This window comes from Neophocaena asiaeorientalis, unplaced genomic scaffold (genome assembly GCF_003031525.2).
Source record: "Neophocaena asiaeorientalis asiaeorientalis breed wild unplaced genomic scaffold, Neophocaena_asiaeorientalis_V1.1 scaffold691, whole genome shotgun sequence".
Lineage (NCBI taxonomy): Eukaryota > Metazoa > Chordata > Mammalia > Artiodactyla > Phocoenidae > Neophocaena > Neophocaena asiaeorientalis.
The window spans coordinates 60,794-77,204 of NW_020172474.1; the positions used below are offsets into that span (position 1 = coordinate 60,794).

At 39.6% G+C, this 16,411-nt stretch overlaps 1 protein-coding gene across 2 annotated transcripts in view; it reads right to left on the reverse strand.

The window, feature by feature from the left end:
• Nucleotides 1-254, reverse strand: part of TOP2B (DNA topoisomerase II beta) — a 45,942-nt gene extending 45,688 nt beyond the window's left edge. The window contains exon 1 of one of the 2 annotated variants that reach the window (XM_024738175.1): nucleotides 89-254. The gene's annotated coding sequence lies outside the window, so the exon portion shown is untranslated. The remainder of the gene's footprint in view (nucleotides 1-88) is intronic. The other variant, XM_024738174.1, reaches the window with a different exon arrangement.
• Between the last annotated feature and the right edge of the window lie 16,157 nt (nucleotides 255-16,411).

Genomic DNA, 16,411 nt, shown 5'->3' on the forward strand with positions numbered 1-16,411 from the left:
GTGAAATTGTGTACTCACAGAGCATATACTTACAAAATTTTATTAAGAAGTACATATACATCTAATTTCAGTAAAATTTAATAATTACCTGTGTCAATGGCTCCACCGACCCAATGTACGTATCAGGACGAAGGAGAATATGTTCAAGTTGTGTCTTTTTCTGATACACTCTCTCGACAGACAACTTCTTTGAAGAATCATTTTTGTTTGCAGTTTCTGACTCTTCTTTTTTTGCAGCATTGTTCTGATCAAAAAGAGTCTAAAATTAACCAAAAAATCAAATTTAAATAACCTACCAAGGGATAAACTAAAATGTATATGGACACATAACATAGGTTTTCTCTTTAACAACAAAATTATCTTTCAGGCTCTGATTTTTAAGTTCTAAAGAGAACACAGGTCTATTTACTGAAAATCTAGTACCTTGTATAATATAGTGTGAAACTGCAGTTTTGACTGAGCCCAAAAAGTAGGTATACATAGTTACCAGAATAGCTAGAACAGCCTACAACTATTCAATCAAGAAATACTGGAAGAGCTTCAAGATGGCGGAAGAGTAAGATGCGGAGATCACCTTCCTCCCCACAGATACACCAGAAATACATCTACACGTGGAACAACTCCTACAGAACACCTACTGAACACTGGCAGAAGACCTGACCTCCCAGACCTCCCAAAAGGCAAGAAAGTCCCCACGTACCTGGGTAGGGCAAAAGAAAAAAGAATAAACAGAGACAAAAGAATAGGGACAGGACCTGCACCAGTGGGAGGGAGCCGTGAAGGAGAAAAGGTTTCCACACACTAGAAGCCCCTTCGCGGGCGGAGACTGCGGGTGGCGCAGGGGGGAGCTTCAAAGCCACTGCGGAGAGCGCAGCCACAGTGCTGCGGGGGGCAAAGTGGAGAGATTCCCGCACAGGGGACCGATGCCGACTGGCACTCACCAGCCCGAGAGGCTTGTCTGCTCACCCGCCGGGGCAGGCAGGGCTGGGAGCTGAGGCTTGGGCTTCAGTGGGATCCCAGGGAGAGGACTGGGGATGGCGGCGTGAACAGAGCCTGAAGGGGGGCTAGTGCGCCACAGCTAGGCGGGAGGGAGTCTGGGAAAAGGTCTGGAGCTGCCGAAGAGGCAAGAGACCATTGTTCTGGGGGTGTGCGAGGAGAGGGGATTCCGAGCACTGCCTAAACAAGTTCCAGAGATGGGCGCGAGCCACAGCTACAAGCGCGGACCCCAGAGACGGGCACGGGACGCTAAGGCTGCTGCTGCCGCCACCAAGAAGCCTGTGTGCAAGCACAGGTCACTATCCACACCTCCCCTCCCGGGAGCCTGGGCAGCACGCCACTGCCACAGTCCTGTGATCCAGGGACAACTTCCCCGGGAGAACGCACGGCGCATCTCAGGCTGGTGCAACGTCACGCCGGCCTCAGAGGCGACAGGCTCGCCCCCCATCTGCACCCCTCCCTCCCCGCGGCCTGAGTGAGCCAGAGCCCCCGAATTAGCTGCTCCTTTAACCCCGTCCTGTCTGGAGACCACCCTCAGGTGACCTGCACGCAGAGGCGGGGCCAAGTCCAAAGCTGAACCCCGGGAGCTGTGCAAAGAAGAGAAAGGGAAATTTCTCCCAGCAGCCTCAGAAGCAGTGGATTAAATCTCCACCATCAACTTGATCTACCCTGCATCTGTGGAATACCTAAATAGACAACGAATCATCCCAAATTGGGGTGGTGGACTTTGGGAGCAACAATACATATATTTTTTTTCTTTTTCTCTTCTTGTGAGTGTGTATGTGTATGCTTCTGTGTGTGATTTTGTCTGTATAAGCTTTGCTTTTACCATTTGTGCTACGGTTCTGTCGGTTTTTTTGTTTTTGTTTTTTTTAGTATAGCTTTAAGTGTTTGTTATCATTGGTGAGTTTGTTTTTTGGTTTGGTTGCTCTCGTCTTTTTACTTTTTAATAATTATTTTTTATTTTAATAACTTTTTTTTTCTTTCCTTTTTTCTCCCTTTTATTCTGAGCTGTGTGGATGACAGGGTCTTGGTGCTCCGGCCAGGTGTCAGGCCTCTGTCTCTGAGGTGGGAGAGCCGAGTTCAAGACATTGGTCCACCAGAGACCTCCCAGCTCCACCTAATATCAGATGGCGAAAATCTCCCTGAGATCTCTATCTCAAAGCCAAGACCCAGCTCCACTCAATGACCAGCAACCTATGATGCTGGACACCCTATGCCAAACAACTAGCAAGACAGGAACACACCACCACCCATTAGCAGAGAGGCTGTCTAAAATCATAATAAGGTCACAGACACTGCAAACACACCACTGGACATGGACCTGCCCACCAGAAAGACAAGATCCAGCCTCATCCACCAGAACACAGATACTAGTCCCCTCCACCACGAAACCTACACAACCCACTGAACCAACCTTAAACACTAAGGGCAGACACAAAAAACAATGGGAACTACGAACCTGTAACCTGCGAAAAGGAGACCCCAAACACAGTAAGTTAAGCAAAATGAGAAGACAGAGAAACACACAGCAGTTGAAGGAGCAAGGTAAAAACCCACCAGACCAAACAAGTGAAGAGGAAATAGGCAGTCTACCTGAAAAAGAATTCAGAATAATAATACTAAAGATGATCCAAAATCTTGGAAATAGAAGGGAGAAAATACAAGAAACATTTAACAAGGACTTAGAAGAACAAAAGAGCAAACAAACGATGAACAACACAATAAATGAAATTTTAAATTCTCTAGAAGGAATCAATAGCAGAATAACTGAGGCAGAAGAACGGATAAGTGACCTGGAAGATAAAATAGTGGAAATAACTACTGCAGAGCAGAATAAAGAAAAAAGAATGAAAAGAACTGAGGAAAGTCTGAGAGACCTCTGGGACAACATTCAATGCACCAACATTCGAATTATAGTGATCCCAGAAGAAGAGAAAAAGAAAGGGACTGAGAAAATATTTGAAGACGTTACAGTTGAAAATTACCCTAATATGGGAAAAGAAATAGTTACTCAATTCCTGGAAATGCAGAGAGTCCCATACAGGATAAATACAAGGAGAAACATGCCAAGACACATATTAAACTACCAGAAATTAAATACAAAGAAAAAACATTAAAAGCAGCAAGGGAAAAAAAACAAATGACAAACAAGGGAATCCCCATAACATTAAAAGCTGATCTTTCAGGGCTTCCCTGGTGGCGCAGTGGTTGAGAGTCTGCCTGCTGATGCAGGGGACACAGATTCGTGCCCCGGTCTGGGAGGATCCCACATGCCGATCCCACATGCCGCAGAGCGTCTGCGCCCGTGGGCCAACAGGTAGGGGCCCGGGGTACAGCAAAAAAAAAAAAGCTGATCTTTCAGCAGAAACTGCAAGCCTGAAGTGAGTGAGTGGCAGGACATATTTAAAGTGATGAAAGGGAAAAACCTTCAACCAAGATCACTCTACCCAGCAAGGATCTCATTCAGGTTCAACGGAGAAATTAAAAGCTTTACAGACAAGCAAAAGCTAAGAGAATTCAGCACCACCAAACCAACTCTACAACAAATGCTAAAGGAACTTCTCTAGGCAGGAAACACAAGAGAAGGAAAAGACCTACAATAACAAACCCAAAACAATTAAGAAAATCGTAATAGGAACATACATATTGAAAATTACCTTAAAAGTAAATGGATTAAGTGCTCCAACAAAAAGACATAGACTGGCTGAATGGATACAAAAACAAGACCCATTTACATGCTGTCTACAAGAGACCCACTTCAGACCTAGGGACACATACAGACTGAAAGTGAGGGATGGAAAAAGATATTCCATGCAAACGGAAATCAAAAGAAAGCTGGAGTAGCAATTCTCATATCAGATTTATCCCAGGAATGTAAGGATTCAATATATACAAATAAATCAATATGATACACCATATTAACAAATTGAGAATAAAAAACATATGAACAGGCTGCCCTGGTGGCGCAGTGGTTGAGAGTACGCCTGCCGAGGCGGGGGACGTGGGTTCGTGCCCCGGTCCAGGAAGATCCCACATGCCGCAGAGCGGCTGGGCCCATGGGCCGTGGCCGCTGGGCCTGCGCATCCGGAGCATGTGCTCTGCAACAGTAGAGGCCACAGCAGTGAGGCCCGCGTACCACAAAAAAACAAACAAAAAACCATAAAAAACAGATAGCTAGGAGGAAGCAGCTGTATAGCACAGTGAGTTCAGCTTGGTGCTTTGTGACCACATAGAGGGGTGGGACAGGGAGGGTGTGAGGGAGGGAGACGCAAGAGGGAAGAGATATGGCGATATACGTTTATGTATAGCTGATTCACTTGGTTATAAAGCAGAAACTAACACACCATTGTAAAGCACTTATACTCCAATAAAGATGTTAAAAAAAAAGTGTATACAGTTCAGAAACTCTTCTCATTTTAACAGTATTATGCCTCTGTAGATCTCATAATGGAAATAAATATTTGCAATGAAAAAAAAGAAATATTTGGTAATTCTGTAAGATATCAGGTTAATTTTTGTAGTCTTCAAAACTTTCCAAGGAATGTGAATTCTTATCAGGTTATAGGTTGACAACGACTGAACCTGGCTGGTTGCAGGGCTCCCCAAAACTTCCAAATGTAAGCCTTTGCCATTAAGCTACTGAAGACTATAGTAAAGAGTGGGCAAAAATAACCTGCACAGAATAGTAACCTATGTAGTTAGCATATACTGACAGGGCTGAGAATACCAAGCATGGTTTTATGACATCTCAAACTTCACACTTTTGTAGGCCATGCCAATAATTCCTCACATACCAGCACTAATGCCCCATTTCTGAGGCACCCTATAATTCCAGTTTCTCTGCTATTTCCAAGGAGGCAGAAGTTGTGATCCTAATTCTAACTCCTACAGAGATAAGGATCCCAAACAAAAATTCCCAGTGTCTGAAGACTTCCCTGTCTTCTTCATAGCAACAGAGAACACATCTCTCTCCTTCTGGGATTCCCTAATGCTGACAACTAAGACATCCCACTAAGAGAAAGTTATTATGATGGCCGTTTTTTCAGAGCCCCAAAATAACTCAAATATAAGACACAGCAAGGTATTTTCATAGGTATTCGAATTTTAGGAGAAATGAAACAATCAGAAGACAAAACAATGGGGGGCAGAGAGATTTTGTGCATTTGAACAAGCAACATACCACTTCAAGACCTAGGCATAGCCATACCATCATCTTTAAAGTTATTATTTTCAAAAACATGTCAAATGTATGTTTAAAAAATCAAAATACATAACTTCTGAGTAGTCTAAAGCAAGACAAGAATTTTAACAGATAAAACCTATGGAAATTCAAACATCAGTTACAATCTTCCAATGCCATAAATTTTACATAAAATTAAAGAGATTTTCTTATACATTCTTTCATTTATAAGGTTACCCATTAACACTGCTCAATTAAAAATAGCTTGGGACATAAGAAAATTCTGTTTCATAAAGTCTTCATATTCTATTTCTGTCAAGCTAATTACATGACGAACCTGCTGGCCAGAAAAATGAACTGTTATTTTTAAAATGCCAGATAGTCTCCAAATTTCTAATCATGTCCCTTTGCTTTTCGAGATGAGATAATTTATAGAAACAAATCTAATAAAAACATAACTCATTTTTTTAAATGGGTCCTCAGGATAGTTAGAACAACCATCATAATGACCAAGATCTCATTCTTTAAGAAAGTGCTTAAGGATGATAAATGCCATGCATTCAAAGGTGGATAACAGTAACCTCTCACCATTAACTTAGAACTTTGCAATTCTGGCATAAACCTCAGGAACTTATAATAACAATGCGAGTAAAGGCTTTCCTATCCCAGGCTACGCCTCCAAAACAAAGCCCACCACAAAGGAAACATTTTTAAGATTAGACTCCAACAGAGACTTCTGCATTTAGCCCTGAGAGTTAACACTGAGCTAAATTGGCACACTGGTATGGAAAACAGGGTAGAGCCTCACCTCACTCCTTTTGCGAGGATTTATAACTTTTTCCACATCCCCTTACAACCAGTCGCCATCTCTTCCTCCCAAATCGGTACAGGAGAATAGGGAATGTTTGGTTTGCACCTGCCAGATCCTTATCCAGTTCAAAAAGTTGTCATTCTTGCTAGAATAATGTCTCAAAAGTCAAAGACTATGTAATATGTAGTCGGCTTTGTTAGATTATTATTTGTAATCTTTTCCAGGAATATAATAATACGTAAATACTTAAAAAATAAGTGTGACAATATACTTAAAACATTTTATGCCAAAATATTTCTTCCTACATGTCATATGACAGGTGTTGAGGAAAGAAAAAAAGGTACCATTCTATTTAAAGTAATGAAAAGCTTAAGGACTATGCACTGTTTATAGAATACCATAATAAAACAGATGATCTGTAGATATTTCAAATCAACTCTCCATGATGATATTAAATAATTTCCAAAACTTCATATAAACCTTTAAACCTGGATATTTAATTGAGTAAATATTAATTACCTATACAAAAAAATAGGTGTGTTGATTAGAAACTTCCCTTACTATAACTTTTATATAAAATTATATATAATCAAGTATTTTAAATTAGTAGGTTATTAAAATTATACTGTTTAGTGAATAAAGTTACAAAAGGATATTTAAAAATATGAACCCATTTTCATCAGAAAAAAATTACACACAATACATACACACCTAGGAAAAAATATGAAATGCTGTTTACCCAACAGAATATAAATAAAAATTGTGAGAAGTAGAAATATTTTTCATGTTCTTTTCTGATAGACATTTTCTTTCTACAATGAACATATATTAAACTATTTTAAAAGCTTATTAATCCATGTATATGAGAACATAAGCTAGAATAAAACTGAAGGTTTCTTTTTTTAGAGACACTGTTTGTACCTACTTATTACTTCTGCAGTCCCAACTTTCTCACTAGAATCTAGGCAAAAAGGTTCAGTGAAAACAAAACAAGGCGGCAGTCCTGGCAGCGTAGAAGGCAGGGAGTGCACGTTCCTCCTCTCAACTAAGGGCAGCCTGCACCGCGCACTGACTCAGGGCAGCAAACACAGAAGGGTCTCCCCTGAGAGGTCTGTCAGCTTTTCTGACAGAAGCCTGGATTAATGGTCTCTTGCAGCTCCTGTTTATTAGCAGAAAGTGTCCCCCTGAATACTGTCCAGGCCACTAAAACTCAAAATCTGAAGGTAAGGGAGGGAGGGCAACTCCCCCCCGCTTCAGTGGGATGGCCCCATCCCTAAAACAAACAGGTGTGAATACAAACATCCTTGGCCTGAGAACAGAGAAACTAAATGAGAAAAATTCACTGATCACCTTCACCGCAGCTATTATTACCACTATCTCTAGCTCTTGAAAAGAAAGTCACTCTGAGTAGAAATTCAGTTCAATCGGTGTTGCTGATAATATTCAGAAAAGAAATCAAGAAATTAGCTTCTATAAAAAGTGTCCAGCAAACTCATATCTACACATTTATAAAAGCACTCTCAAGCGCACAGATGAAAAGGAGAGTGATATACATTTGATATTTACAGGCTAACAGAATTATGCTCATTTTCAACGATGAAAAGGAAGGGGTCTTCTGATAAAAAAAAGGGGTCTTCTGATAAAAAAAAGATTTAACCTTTTCTTATCTTGTATCTTCATAGTAATACGGTATCTTGTACTATAGTAATTGCACTAAGTATTCCACATTGAATAAAAGTTAACAGTATGCCATTGAAAATAATCAACTACAAAGAGCATTCAGAATAAATTTTCATTAAGGTCTGACAGAATTGAAATCTTATGAGTTAAGTTTATTTGTAATTTATTTTATTTTATTGTCTTTGTGCGGACAAAGCACCAAACTATTTATAGTAATAAATAACGCCAGCACCCAATTATACTGGAATCTAAGCACTCAGGGCACATTTTCATCCCCACATAAAACTAAAGGCAATGAAAATGCAAAATAAACCCATATTAAGATAAATATCCTTCAGGTATCTAAAAAAATTTTAATTCTATCATTTGTGATTTATACATATGATGATGCCATAACTGACTTTTTCTAAAGTTCAAAAGCTGGCTGCCATGTTAAAAAATGCTTTATTGAGAATTCTTAAATTATAACAAAAATGTCAAAATGATACGTTAAATCTATTTAAAAATATTAATCTATTTTATAGCACTTTGCAATATTGCTAACTTCTAATAAAAGAATATAGATTTAATATTTATCAAAGACTCAAACTTTATCAAGAATACTTCAACTACCAGAAAAGGAAAAAAAAAAAACATTCCAATAAAACAAACTCCTAATTTCACTAAGAGTATGTACCAAGATCATTCTGTAAAAAGAAAGATTCTTCCGTTCACAGAGTGGTCACCTGATATACAGCAATTTGAGACAATCGCCCATGGTTTGTTTTTCTGTGGAAGAATGAATTGCTGCCAAAGAGGGGAAAGGAGATGGTTTGCCAGTTGGTGCAAAAAAGGAACTGAGCCACTCATCCACACAACAGGCACAGAAATCTCACCATCACTAAGCCAACAAAAGTGGGACCAGCAAAAGCTTAGCAACAAGCCTCTTTTCCTATCTTCTATAAAGACTGTCTCAGACTCCACATTACCCTTTTATAATATCTCCTCCTCTTTTCTCCCTCAAGGCTGCCATGCTTTGATATTCATTTCAGCCACGTTTCACCCATATAACCACGGAGAGGGCCATGTTATCTACCCAGCATTAATGTACTTCCAGAAATGCCCTCCCAAACCAAGGGACAAGGAGAGAGGTAGAAGATGAGGGATACTTAATATCATAAGAAATGCTTAAATGTCCATAGTGAAAATAAAAAATATACTTTCTCTAAAAAGCATCCAAATCAGAAAGAGAGAAGTAAAATTGTCACTAATTGCAGAGGAAATGATATTATGTAGAGAAAACCCTAAAGACTCCACCGTAAAACTATTAGAATAAACAAATTTAGTAAAGTTGCAGGATACAAAATCAATATACAAAAATCTGTTGTGTTTCTGTAAACTAACAATGAACTATCAGAAAGAGAAACTAAGAAAATCCTACTTACAATTAAAACAAAAACAATAAAAATTAAAATACCTAGGAATATGTTTTTTTTTTTTTTGGCCACACGGTGCAGCATGGTAGTTCCCAGGCCAGGGATGGAACCCATGCCCCCTGCAGTAGGAACATGGAGTCTTAACCACTGGACCACCAGGGAAGTCCCCACCTAGGAATAAATTTAACCAAGGAGGTAAAAGAACTGTATACTGAAAACCATAAGACACTGATTAAAGAAACTGAAGACAAAAATAAATGGAAAAAAATTCTATGTGCATGAATTAAAAGAATATTGCTAAAATGTCCGTACTTCCCAAAGCAATCTGCAGATTCAATGCAATCCCTATCAAAATTCCAACAACATTTTTCACAGAAATAGAACAATCTTAAAATTTATATGGAACCAAAAAAGACCCTGAATTGCCAAAGCAGTCTTGAGAAAGATGAACAAAGCTGGAGGCATAATTTTAAACTATATTACAGGGACTTCCCTGGCGGTCCAGTGGTTAAGACTCCATTCTCCCAATGCAGGGGAACTAAGATCCCACATGCCGCATGGCATGGCCAAAACAAACAAACTATATTACAAAGTAATATAGTAATCAAAACGGTGAACGTCATTTAAAGAAGACACATGGATCAATGGAACAGAACAGACAGCACAGAAATAAACCCATGCGTATATGGTCAATTACTTTATGACAAAGGATGCAAGAATATACAAGGGGAAAATGACAATCTCTTCAATAAGTGGTGTTGAGAAAACTAGACAGCCACATGCAACAGAATGAAACTGGACCCCTATCTTACACCATATACAAAAATTAACTCAAAATGATTAAAGACTTGAATGTAAGACCTGAAACCGTAAAACTCCTAGAAGAAAACATAAGCAGTACATGCCTTGACATCAGTCTTTGCGATGATTTTTTTTTTTTTTAACTTGATCCCAAAAGCAAAAATAAACAAGTGGGACTACAACAAACTAAAAAGCTCTGCACAGCAAAGGAAACCGTCAACAAAATTAAAAGCCAACCTAGCAAATGGGAGAAAATACTTGTAAATCATATACCTAATAAGGGGTAATATCCAAAATATATAAAGAACTCATACAATACCAAAAAAAAAAAAACAACAAAACACACACACAAAAGAAAAAAAAACCCCAAAACACCAATTCATTAAAAAAAATGGGCAGAGGATCTAAACTGACATTTTTCCAAAGAAGACATACAGATGGCCAACAGGTATATGAAAAGGTGCTCACCATCACTAATCTCAGGGAAATGCAAATCAAAACCAAAATGAGATATCACCTCACACCTGTTAGAACGGTTATTATCAAAACAACAAGTATTGGCAGAATGTGGAGAAAAGGAACCCTTGTACACGTTGGTGGGACTGTAAATTAGTGCAGTCCAGATGTAGAGAACAAACGTATGGACACGAAAGGGGGAAAGCAGCGGAGGTGGGGGGGTCGGGGGGTGGTGTGATGAACTGGGCAATTGGGATTGACATGTATACACTGTTGTGTATAAAACTGATGACTAATAAGAACCTGCTGTATAAAAAAAAATAAAATTTAATTTAAAAATAAAACTACTGACTTGTATGTATGTTATAAACGGGAGAATTTTATGGTATGTAAATTGTATCTCAATAAAGCTGGTTAAAAGTTTTTTCCTTAAAATAAATTGGTGCAGTCACTATTTAAAACAGTATGGGGCTTCCCTGGTGGCGCAGTGGTTGAGAGTCTGCCTGCCGACGCAGGGGACGAAAAAATTTAAAATAGAATTATCATATGATACAGCAACTCCACTCCTGGGTATTTATACGAAGAAAATGAAAACACTAATTTGAAAAGATATATGTATCCCCATGTTCACTACAGCACTGTTTACAACAGCTGAGACAAGGAAGCAACATAAATGTCCATCAATGGATGAACGGATAAAGAAAATGTGGTGTTTATATACAATTGAATATTATTCACCCATAAAAAAGAATGAAATCTTGACATTTGGGACAACATGGGTAGATCTAAAGGGCATAATTTTAGTGAAATAAGTCAGAGAGAGAAAGACAAAAATACTGTATGATCTTACTTGTATGTGGAATCTAAAACAAAACAAAACAAAAAAACCGAACTCGTAGATACAGAGAACAAATCAGTGGTTGCCAAAGTTGGGGGGAGCGGGGAGATAGGTGAAGGTGGTCAAAGGTACAAACTTCCAGTTATAAAATAATTTCCTGGGGATGTAATGTACAGTAAGGTGACAGTTAATAATACCGTGTTGTCTATCTGAAAGTTGTTAAGAGTTGGTTTTTGTCACAAGGAAAAAAATATGTAACTACGTATGGTGATGAATGTTAACTAGACTTATTGTGGTGATCATTTTGCAATATAAGAAAATCTTCTCAGACAAAAGAAGTGAGCGGGGCTTCCCTGGTGGCACAGTGGTTGAGAGTCTGCCTGCCAATGCAGGGGACCCGAGTTTGAGCCCTGCTCTGGGAGGATCCCACATGCCACGGAGCAACTGGGCCTGTGAGCCACAACTACTGACCCTGCGCTCCGCAACGGGAGAGGCCGCGACAGTGAGACGCCCACGCACCGCGATGAAGAGTGGCCCCCGCTCGCCGCAACTAGAGAAAGCCCTCGCACAGAAACGAAGACCCAATACAGCCATAAATAAATTAATTAAATAAAATTTAAAAAATAAGTGAAAATACTGATCCCTTGATTTTTTGGGGGAAGACAAGTGTGTGTGTGTGTGTGTGTGTGTGTACACTCATCTAAGAGCTTACCATGGGCAAAGCACTGTGGGAATTATATGAGTACTCTCATTTCTCATAAAAGCTCCAAGTAGACACCATTACTAATGACTCCCTTTTTACAGCAAGGAAACTGAGGTCTGAAGAATGTAAGCTAACAAAGCTAGCATTGAAGAAGCTGAGTTACGAAACCAAGTGATGTGATTTCGTAGCCCATGCTCTTAAAAGGCATCACACTTACAACATTATTCAAAATACATACACCCTGAAAGGGGCGTGTACTCCGTAGCTTTTTGTGTGAAAGTAAAAGAAAGGTTAGTGGAAAGATATCACGGAATAAAAGACAAATTGTTTTGGTTGTTACTGTCTTTAAGCCAGGGAAATGTGTAAATGATGGTTAGGAACATAGGCCTGGTTTAAATCCCACCTTTGCCTTAGTCACATGATTAACAGTTTGTTACCTAATCTGTAAGCCCGTTTCCTTCTCTGCAAATGGGAATAATTATACGGATCTCACCTCTTCCTTAAAACTGAGTCCTATTTGTATTAAGATTTTTAAAAATACAAGAGGCTTATTATTTTTTTTAACGTACTTAGTAAAATGCAACTGTTGCTATCACCCAAGTATTAAACATATCTGAAACTACTGATGGACACACCCACTTCTATTCAGAAAAGTTAGCACAGTTTCTAAAAATTGTTCTCATTGTAACTGGAATTAGTTACTTGAGAATGTATCTAAAGAACACTGTTATGTAACCACTTGTCCTAAGAATGACAGAAGACTTTTGAGGAAGTTAGTATGTCAATTATCTAACTGGTTAACAATAACTGAGGTTGGATTATGTATCCAGCTCTTTGCTAAAAACTATAAAGGATACATGGTCTGACTCCAGGAGTTGATAATCTAATTGTTAAAACAAAAGTATCACACATGAAAGTTAATTAAAAGGAAAGATATTTATGTTTTATGATCCATAAGGGTGACAGAAAAAGATGAGTATAAACTGGAAGATAAACGTTTGGTGAGACCCTGAGCTAGCCTTGAAGGGTAATTAAGATTTAGACTGGTAAAGAGAGAGGCATTTCTGTTGAAAGATAAGCATGCAAAGTGACAAAAACAAACATGATGCCCAGGGGACAAGTGAAGAGGTAACTCTATTAGGATATGGAATAAATTTCAATTGGCACATAGTTTATAAAAGAAGTGGCTTGAAAGTCTGGTTGAGGAGTTTAGACTTGCAATAATAAGCCACTATAACAAAGTTTTTAATACAAATCTTTAAATAATATTTAAATATAGTCACGTTTCCTAAATTAGAAATATTCACAGTCAAAACAAAGTATGCTTTATATTTCATTGAATTTTACTTTTAAAAAACTCCAATGTTAATAGTTTTATATTTAAGAAACTTACAGTTTAGAGGTGAATACTGAAATATCTACAGATAAAGTGAATGTGCTTTGCTTCAAGATAATGAGAGGGGAAAGGTGGGTGACCTTGAGCTGTAACTACTGAAGCTTGATGATAGAGGGAGTGTGTCTTTATACCATTCTGGCCACCATAATTTTACAGGCTTAATATTTTCCATTACAGTGGGTTTTTCTTCTTTTCTTAATCTACTAAATTAGAGTAGTACTGGGAAAAGATCAATATTCACATAGTGATTAACTGTATTCTAATAAACCAAAATTTGTTTTTTGCAACCACTTAAACATGATAAAACACTGACTGAATGAAACAGATTATTAGGGTCTACAAATCAAAGTTTTACAAACCAGGGACTTCCCCGGTGGTCAAGTAAGTGGGTAAGACTCCGCGTTCCCAGTGCGGCTGGGGGTGCTGGGAAAGATCACTGGTCAGGGAACTAGATCCCACGCGCCGCAACGAAGACCCGGCTCGGCCAAAATAAATAAATAATAAATATATATAAATAAACATTTTTTAAGAAAAGCTTTACAAACTAAAAGTTAGTTCAAGAAATTCTGCATCGGCAGGCGGACCCCCAACCACTGCGCCACCAGGGGAGCCCTCACTTTTTAATTTTTTAAAGCATCTTGTTAAGATACTGCGAATCAAACACAAACCCAACACACTATTAAGGAGAAGTTAATAATCTTAAACCACTTTGCTTTGTGGTTTCAGAAATGTAAACTTCTGTGCAGTGACAATGTTAACACTACCCTGTAGCACATATCCCAACACAAGTTACTACCAGCAACACATGGTGTTACCCACCCCCACCCCCTAAAAAGAAGAACGATAGCAGGGACTGATTCAATTTTTATTTCTTCCTGTTACCCACAAACAAGTAGCAATATGACATGCTTCAAAAAAGCAGGCAAAATTAACCCTCTTCAGAAACAGATGACCTCCGCAACAAACTCCTGAACTCTTGCAAAGGAATAATCTGCTTTCACTCTGGCTCAAAGATATTTTATGTAAAAGCAACTTTCTTCTCAGTGTGTATTTCTTGAATTTCACCGATAAAGACAAATATTTATTAAGCCCAGCAATGTATATTACTCATTTAATTATCAATGCAACCTCATCTTACAGATGAAGAAACAGGCTTAGAAAGATTAGGTCCCTTTGTGCAAAGTCCCAGTGATTATGTGTCAGGCAGGATCAGAATCTACATCAATGATACCAAAGTCCATGCTCATAACCACCTCCCTATATTGCCCCCCCCCGCATAAAATTAAACTATGGTCTATGGTCAATGGTGTATATTATGGACATAAAGATGCTCACATAACCTGACAAATTTAAAGCAAGCAGCAAATCTTAAAGTAGACTTAGGGAGTGATTATCTTTTTAATAAACTTCTAATTCAAGAGGATATAATTTATAAATAAAAGATTAAGTGATTTTTATTTCTTATTTTACTATATTTCCCATATAGGTTTACAGTGAGAAAATACTGAATCAGTAAGTCAATTTTAGTTTCAAATGAATTTTTCTGATATTGAATGACACCAAGTTTCACGAAATTTCTTCTGTAAATGAAAGGAAAATTTCCTATTGAAAGAAAAAGTGGTCATTTCATCATCTACAAAGTTAAGGAACAGTAAACAAAAATATTGCTTTTAAATGTTAAAACTAACCAATTAAATCTTGGAGCAAAATGTTTACCATTACAGAGAATCAGAGGTCCTCAGAGGAAACACTGATGAGGCCTCAACACTTCCAAACGGTGAATGAGAACCATCTGGCTAACTCCATTTTCCGAAGTTGTTTGATTTTAGTAACGAGGGTAAAGGCCTTCTTTTGCATTTATGCAAACCTCCCCCTCCTCCCCGCCGCCCCCCCACCATGTTCACGTGAACGGCTAACTTATTATCTGACGTTTTCTCTCTCCTGGCTCTAGTCTGTTCATACTTACTACATTATTGAAGTAATATACAAAATTCGGACAGATCCAACAATGACAGTCTGGCAAATTAGTCTGCAAATCATCTTGGCATGCAAACATAAATGGTCAAAACATTTTCCTGTTAGCGGTACAACTCGCCTAAACCTCACCCAAACAAAGAGAAAATGAAGAACTTAATAAAAATGCCCATAGGAAAGTCTCCTTGGGTGTTTTGGAAAAGGGAGGGTGCATCCAAAGTCCCCTGGGAAAATGTAAGGCTTTTTATTTTTCTCCTGTATGCCTAGTCAGTTGGCTGAGCCGTGTGTGTGTGTGTGTGTGTGTGTGTGTGTGTGTGTGTGAAATGACCCTGCTGTGTATGTGTGTGTGTGAAGTAGCCCTGCTGTGTGTGTGCGTGTGTGAAGTGACCCTGCTGTGTGTGTGTGTGTAGGAAGTGACCCTGGTCTGAACCCTCTACTGAGCGTGTGTGTGTGTGTGTGTGTGTGTAGGAAGTAACCCTGGTCTGAACTCTCTGCTGAGCCAGTGAAATGCGGGTGAATTATCGATCCGCCGTGGGAATCAGATCTCTCTAGGTCTTCCCTCCTCTACTACTTGCCAGCAGCAGGAACCGAGCGCCGAAATGCTCTGACTCCAGGACAAATCACTTGGGTCACCTCGGCGACACTGTCCACTCAGACCCCCGCCCTTTTCGCCTGCGAAGCTGACGCAGGTAAGCGCTTTTAATAATCCCCCTGTGACAGACGTACGAGCTACAGGGTTTCACTGCTGTGAAAGAGCCATCCCGAGCGCGCTTCCAACAGAACGAGACCCTCGGCACTGAAGTGCACACGGCTGCAGCCGCATCCCTCACCAAATCCATTCTTCCCAGAGACGCGAGAGCGTCGCACATGGTGGCACTTACAGCACACGCACACGGGCCCGCACCTCTCTCCCGGCTTCTCTTAAGACACATTTGGAGCAACCGCTAACCCACACGGTCACACACGCACCCCTGCCATCCCCACCACCTCCTGCCCCACCGCCCTGCAAAGCTTGCACAACAGCAAAGAAAATGAAGCATGGGGGCCCCCAATCCTGCTCACGGTCTGCCCCCCAAAGTTTCAAGTGCACGCTGCATGCCCGCAGCCCAAGCCCCCGCCGAGGCGGAGAAGAAAGAAAAGGGGCGGGCGCGGGGTGCC